The sequence below is a fragment of the Ziziphus jujuba genome, chromosome 8, assembly GCF_031755915.1.
Source record: "Ziziphus jujuba cultivar Dongzao chromosome 8, ASM3175591v1".
Classification (NCBI taxonomy): Eukaryota; Viridiplantae; Streptophyta; class Magnoliopsida; order Rosales; family Rhamnaceae; genus Ziziphus; species Ziziphus jujuba.
Window position 1 is genome coordinate 9,256,321 of NC_083386.1, and position 7,520 is coordinate 9,263,840.

General features: G+C 27.3%; 2 long non-coding RNA genes across 2 annotated transcripts; one reads left to right on the forward strand and one right to left on the reverse strand.

The window, feature by feature from the left end:
• Positions 1-1,129: 1,129 nt before the first annotated feature.
• LOC125421693 (uncharacterized) lies at positions 1,130-5,029 on the forward strand. The gene is made up of 2 exons (XR_007240004.2): positions 1,130-2,488; positions 4,659-5,029. It is a non-coding gene; the product is annotated as an uncharacterized LOC125421693 (long non-coding RNA).
• Positions 2,058-4,405, reverse strand: LOC112490915 (uncharacterized). The gene is made up of 3 exons (XR_003055114.3): positions 3,338-4,405; positions 2,751-2,980; positions 2,058-2,529 (listed from the first exon to the last, which is right to left on the reverse strand). It is a non-coding gene; the product is annotated as an uncharacterized LOC112490915 (long non-coding RNA).
• Positions 5,030-7,520: the final 2,491 nt, after the last annotated feature.

The window sequence follows — 7,520 nt, forward strand, 5'->3', positions numbered from 1 at the left end:
CATTTAAACTAACAAATTCAATTTATTTTTAATAATTTGAATTTAATTTTTATATAAATTAGATTGAATTGAATTTAAAATATCATAAATTATTTGATTGAAAATAAAAGTCAGTCTAATTCAATCCATTAATCTAATACAACCAAACCTAAATAATATATTATATAATTAAAAAATTATATATTTTCTATTTTTTTCATTTTTAATATTAATTTTGAATATTTTTTTAATATATCCACAATTTTCAAATAATATAATGATTATTAATGTTTGCTACTTCGCAAAATACATGATTTGTATCAGTTGATATATTTTCTTTTTTACTTTGCATTGAAGAGTATTTTTTCTTTTAATATTAATGATAACTGCTAAATATTATAGATTGTAATTTTATATTTTATTCTATGTTGAATTATTTTAATTGTATTTTATATTTAGATAACTATAATTTATTTTTTATATTTTATATTTAGAAGATTTTTAATTTATATTATATATTTATAGACTACTACATTTCAAACTAATTAATCAATCTAAACAAAACAAAATCATTTATAATTTGATTTGAAACTCAATTCATATCCATCCCTAATCGAACGTGGTATATTTTGGCATAGGCTTTCAAAATATTTCAACCATAAATTAAAAAGGCTATCAATCACCGTGTCATGTACAATGTTGTGTAATAAAATATTTTCACATAATTATATATTATTAATTTTTTTATCAAAAGAAAAACCTTGATGAGTGAGTGATGCAAAATTGTTTTGATTCCGTTCGACATGACCACGTGAGTTGTTTGTATAAAATTGGTGTTCGTGGTAAGCATGCATCCCAAACCCCAAAAACAAAAAAAAAAAAAAAAAAAGTAGCTCCACCTTTACTCTTGCCTGCATGTGAGAACTGACAACCATTGATGGCAATTAAGTAGATTTGACAATTTGTCATTTCCCAACAAAAAAAAAATATATATATATATATATATGGAAATGAGGAATATTAAATTTAAATTCTACTAAGTTTTTTGTTGAGATGTTATTACGGCATAGTTTTGTTATTTATTTATTTTGATTCGGCTTTATAAAATATAATTAACATGAGGTTGCATGCATAACGTGTATAATTTATTTTAAGGAAATAATGTTTGAAAAACACAACCACGTGTAGCACTGGCAATATTATTAATAACAAAAATCTGTCAAACAATGGACAAATTTTAATGAATTTGCTTTTTCTTTTTTTTTTTCTTTTTTTATAAAAACTTCATTTAAATTATTAAATTATTTTCATGCCATTCTTTTCAGACTATTTGTGTAATATATATATAAAATGTAGATCACAGAGATCTGTTTTTCTTTTTCTATTTTTTTTTTGTCTAAAAAATTATTACACTATGGATCTAATAAACAGATCAACGAAAGACTTTATGGGATTGAAAAATTCTATTTCTTACCTAGTTGAAACAATCACAAAACCATGAGAGACTTCGTTTTAAAGCCAAAAAAATCACTATGAATCAACAATGAGTTATATATATATATATATATTAAATTTGTGAATTATTTTTAGGAAAATGTCTGATAAATGTTTCTTAAAAAAATTAAACGTGGAAAGAAGAAAAAATCCCATACATTTGATAAGATTTATAAGCAGAAAAAAACAACAAAATGTGTTTGGGGTGGTTGAAGAATTGATGAATAATAATTGCTATGTGTTGGAAGCAGTACTACGAAAATGAAAGGCTGGACCATCGAATTTATGACAAGCAAATTTATTGCCACAGCTACCTCCCTGACCACTTGCTAATAACTACAACGTTGACATGTGTGCCTCTGCCACCTGGACAGACTTGGCAATAAATTTGCCCTTGTGCTCATAGAAGTTCTTCCCCACTTCCCACAGCCCCGGCCTGTGGACGCTGGGTCGAGTCTTAGGGCCGGTCGGGAATGCCTGGGGGCATAGCCAAAAAAATATATATATAATTCAAATATATATATATATATATATATATATAATTTTTTTTTTTCATCTGTTGGAAAAATATTCGCGACATAAGATTAAAAAATGATAAAATATCAAAGTTCTAATAGTGTCACGCTGATTGAAAACGAGAACTTTAGGGCCTGTTTGGCCAGCTGTTTTCAGAACAGTTTTTTGTTCTTGAAAACAGAAATTTATTTCCAAAACAATTTTATACTTGTTTGGCCATTTGTTTCTAAAAACAAGTTCTGAAAACAAGTTAAAAAAAAAAACAAAATTGGGAAAACATCAAAAAGATGTTTCCACCTGTTCTTTCACCTTGGCCTCTCTTGTCTCTCACCTTCGTCGCTCGACCAGCCCCTTCACTGGCTTGCGAAACGTTCACCGCTCGTCGACCCACGCACACCAGCTAATCTTCATCGAACAGATCTCGAATAGTCAGCCGTGCCTTCAACAAAAAAAGATCTCTGCTGAAGTTCACCGATCTCTGCTGAAGTTCACCGATCAGGTTTCCTCTCTTCTCAAATCTTTCAATACTGGTTGGATTCTCTGTTGATAAATTGTGTTTGTAATTGTTTTAGATTTGGGTTTAATTGCTTATTATTGATTATGAATTTTTCTTGGGTTTAATTGCTCATACCAATTCCACGATATGGCAAAAAAAATTCAGTCGGGACAATAATGATCCAATTCCATCAAAGAAATTAAATTAGGAAGTTCTGAATAATAATTGCTATTAGTTAATAATACAGCTATTTCACTTCACCCACCTCTTTTACGATAGCGGTTTTTGGTAAAACTCTCTTTTTCTCATGGAGATGTTGATGATGATGATGAAGAGGTTGGCTCAGTTTCTGGTTCTGGACTTATGAAGAGCAGAGTCTTTTAGAAATATATGCAGGAGGAGTAAAGCTAGTTTCCAGCTCTTCTCCATTTTTGTAGTAGAGGACACCCAAGATGATTATTTGATGGATCCTTTTGTAAGGTTGTCCAAATACGGCTGCAGCATTAAAGAGAGTGAAAAAAAAAATTGGTAGGGTTAATTAGTCCTTCAATAAGTCCTGACTGAATTTTTTTTGCCATATTGAATTTCCCTTTTCTATGCCTTTGCTTTTTTGGTGATCTGGGTAAAAAGCTATACATAAGTGTGTGGGTATTTTCTTTTTTTGCTGTGAGACAAGGACGCCTAAAGCTTTGGGTCTGCAACACTCTTCCACTTAGTTAAAGTAGTGAACCAAAATACAGGACCAGTTGATAATTAAATCTTAATAGTTTCTTTTAACAAATTAATTTTCTTTACAATCAATTTATATATAAACTGGCAGGCTGCTCTGCTCATAAAGAAGAAATGACTTACCACTAGGAGCAAAAGAACTATCCCAAATGCTGGGAGTCCTCCCATCTTCGTTTGCTGCTCCTTCCACCTTCCATGGAATAATATCTTTAACATAAACATCATTAATTACTTCTATGGCTTCTTGCATGTATGTATTTATATATATATATATATAGTCCAGCTCTTATCATGAGATTTTTTAAAAAAAAAATGCATATATTTAAAATGATATATATGAGAAAGCTGATTAGCTGAGGTTCCAGCGCCAAAGAGAAAGCCAGTAGGGAAATCTTGTCTGCTAAAAGCCTCAACCGCTAAGACCCCAACGCTGGTATTTAGCACAAAAACAGCAACAAACAGACTCTCGACATTTTTCTTTCTGCCGATCACTACTAATTATGATTTAGAGAGAGAGAGAGAGAGAGAGTTTTTTGATCGAACTGTGATAAATACACATCGAATACACAGTCAATATAGTCAATAGTGATTTATCTTTTCAAGCTGCATAATTATTTCCTTCTCTCTCACCACTGGAAAAGATGTCGATAATTTTAAATGATTCTTATTATTATTTTGTTTTTTGTTCTACAAAAGTTATTCGGATTGTTGTTTGTTTGGCTGCTTGGAATAGACAAATCATTATCTTTATGGTCCTACCTACCTACACACGCATTGAATTTTCCTTTTCATGGGGATAATTATGGATTATTCTCTTTAATTTTTTTACAGATTTGTTATAAGTGCAAGTGTGGCCTAATAGAGAGACATGTGGACACCTTTTATGTTTACATGAAACCGTGTACACATACATACATATACAAACAAAAGAAAAAAAGATAAAGGATGGGATGTTTTGACATGTGTATGTATATATATATATATATATATGCATGGAGCCAAGAAAAATTTTGTGTGGCTAAATAAAAGACATGTGGATACCTTTTCACATGTTTATATATATATAAAAAAAAAAAGAAAACAAAGCATATGGAACCGTGTGCTTTTATGGATTTTGTCCAAGTTCTACATGTATATATATATATCTATATAGAGATGGAAATTACATGTATATAAATATATATGTAGGTGGAAATTTCTTTTGGTGGGTTTCTTTAGATATATATATATATATATATATATTATTATTTGGATGAAATATATATATATATATATATTATTCACGTTGATTATTTTTCTTGCCTTTTCATTGATTGTTTTATCTTTGTGTCAGCATGAAATTTGTCTCTCTCACTTTCTATGATGATTCCCTTCGTTGAAACTTTTAAATTCCTAGAAATGTTGATGATGATTGCTTCAATTCTGCTGTTTGTTTTTTCTGTAGTATATTTGTGCGATGTCAACTATGGAAAATGATGGTGGTGATGATTCAACTCTATGGCTTGTTGTTATAGTTATAGCTTGTTGTACACTACATAATTTCATTCGAAAGTCGGCACAAAATGATGTTATGTTTACACAATGGGAAGAAGAAGAACAAGAGATTGAAGATGAAGAAGCTAGTACAAGTGGATCAAACAATAGTATAGATTTGTCAGACGAAGCAGCAACAGCTATGGCAGCTTATCGCAATCAGCTTTCACAAGTAATGTGGCATGACTATGTTATTCATATGTAAAATTAGTAATTTAATGGATATTTATAGTTGGAGATTTTATATTAGACTTATAAAATTTAATTTCCTATTAGCAACAATTATTTTATTATATACTATCAACTATGTTTTATTATATAATAATAGACAAAAAAATTCAATGGAAAAAAAAAGTTTTATTAGATTTCAATATATATTTTATATTATATATGTATATAATTCATTAATATGGAAATGAATTAATATTATGTAAATATATATAAATATATTATAGCTACATATATTATATATAAGGTTCTTTGTATGAAAGAAAAATAAATAAAAACCTTGTATGTAACCCAAAAAAAATAAATAAATAAAAATAAAAACAAAAAACTGTTTAAAAACATGTAACCAAACATATTTTCTGTTTTTTGATATTGAAAACTGTTTTCAAAAATCAATGGCCAAACGCTCTTTGTTTTCATAAAACAAGAGAAAACAGTTTTCTGTTTTCATTTCTAAAAACAATGTTTCAAAAACAGAAAACAGAAAACAGAAAACAGTTTTTTTGGATTGTGTTTTTTTCTCTTGGTTTTTCTTATATTGCTGCTTGGAGAAAAAAGGTAGAAAATAAATTGAAACTTAATTGACTACTGATTTGAATTTTGCTTGCAGTCTTTTTTGATTTTAACATTTGCTTTACCAACACGACCAAATGTTCTTCCTGTCCGACTTAAGTGAAAATGTCCTCAATTGAAGTGGATTTAATTATTTCAAATTATTAAATTATATAATCACAATAAATATGTATATTAAACACATGTAATTTAATGGAAATCAATTTCTTATTATAATTTTCTAATAAATTTTTTATAAAATTATTCTTCAATTCATTTTAAAATATCTTAATAGTTTAAATAATTTAAATAATATATTAAACTATAAATAAAATTCATTTAAATTCAAAAATAATTTTACATCATCATTCAATTCAAAACTTTGAAAGTTAGACAATAATAATAAAAAATCCACATATCGGAGAATTATCCAATTCAATGGCTTTAAGAAATAATCGTTTTACTCTTTTTTTTTTTTTTTTGGGATAAATTTATCATTTCACTTTCCTACCTACCACAGAAAGATGAGAGAGACTTGATATGCTACACTTATCGTTCACGTGCCTTGTACCAATGAGTTGGAACCAGCTCATAAGCATATATTGGGATGTTAACCATCAGGGCTGCCACATGATCTCGTACCAATGAGACAGTCACTCAGACTCTAGTGGTTCAAAAAATAAAATAAAATCATATCTTAGAAATTAAAATCGTTCATTTGCCTTAGTTCAATATCTTGGAGACTTAACAACTCATTCTTCGAGCAAAAAAAAAAAAAAAAAAAAAAAAAAAAAGAAAAAACGAGACTTGGCAACTCATATTATGTGAAGTGAACCAGCTACTTGTGGGGTTATTAAATGTTCCATTGCCTATAGATTGTGTTTCAATGTAGTGCATAGGTGAGATTAGGCACAACTTAGCTAGACCACTCAGTAAAACTTAGTGGAACCACTAAAAGTAGTATTAGAGTCATAGTAAGTCCAAAAATAATATATGGTTGAACTGTATATATTAAAAGTAGTATTAAAGTATATGGATATGTTACATTATATATCAAGGAAGAATCATTTTCAGCAAGCCAAGAAGATCATGAAGGCAAACTTAATTTTCTAGTTTAAAGGAATTAACAGAGGTTCTTTAGCTTTAAAATATTTTAGACTTTTGAAGTGAGATACAATTGAAAGTGATCCTATAGGTTTTTTTCATTTTCTTTTTCATTTTTAATATGGTTGAGATTCAAATTGACTTTCTTCATACTCATTGGTACGTAAATAATTAATCTTAAATTTAAATGATATTCATTATAAACTTTATAGTTAACAATTTTATACAAATTTGAAAATTAAGAACTTAACTTTCAAATCATAAAATGATATATTTTTTTTTTTAAATCTTGCAAATAAAATATTTTTTAAGATTTTTAAAAAATAAAAATAAAAATAACTAATTAATGCATATTTAACAACAAATTAAGTATTTTTAATATTATAAAATTTATATAATTATAAAAATATCAAAATTTTAATGGATCTAATAGATTTACCGTGCATTATCATATTTTATCCGTTAAAACTCATTAACTAAAATATTTTAATAATTTTTTTTATGAAATTATTCTTCAATTCATTTTGAAATATTTTAATAGTTTAAATAACTTAAATGATGTATTAAACTTTAGACAAAATTTAGTTAAACGCAAAAATAATTTTACATCAGCACTCAATTCAAAACTTTAAAAATGAGACACTAATAAAGAAAATGATCCACATATTGGAGAATAATCCAATTCAATGGTTTTAAGTAATCAACGTTTCACTTTTTTTTTCTTTTTTTTTTTAAAGATAAATTCATCATTTTATTTTCTAAGTTGAGAATAAGCCAATTTTTTTTAACTATAGAAGTTTTATAAAATTTGAAAGTTCAAATTTAACTTAACTTTCAAATAATAAAATGATATTTTTTTTTTTATAAAAAAAATCTTGCAAATAGACTT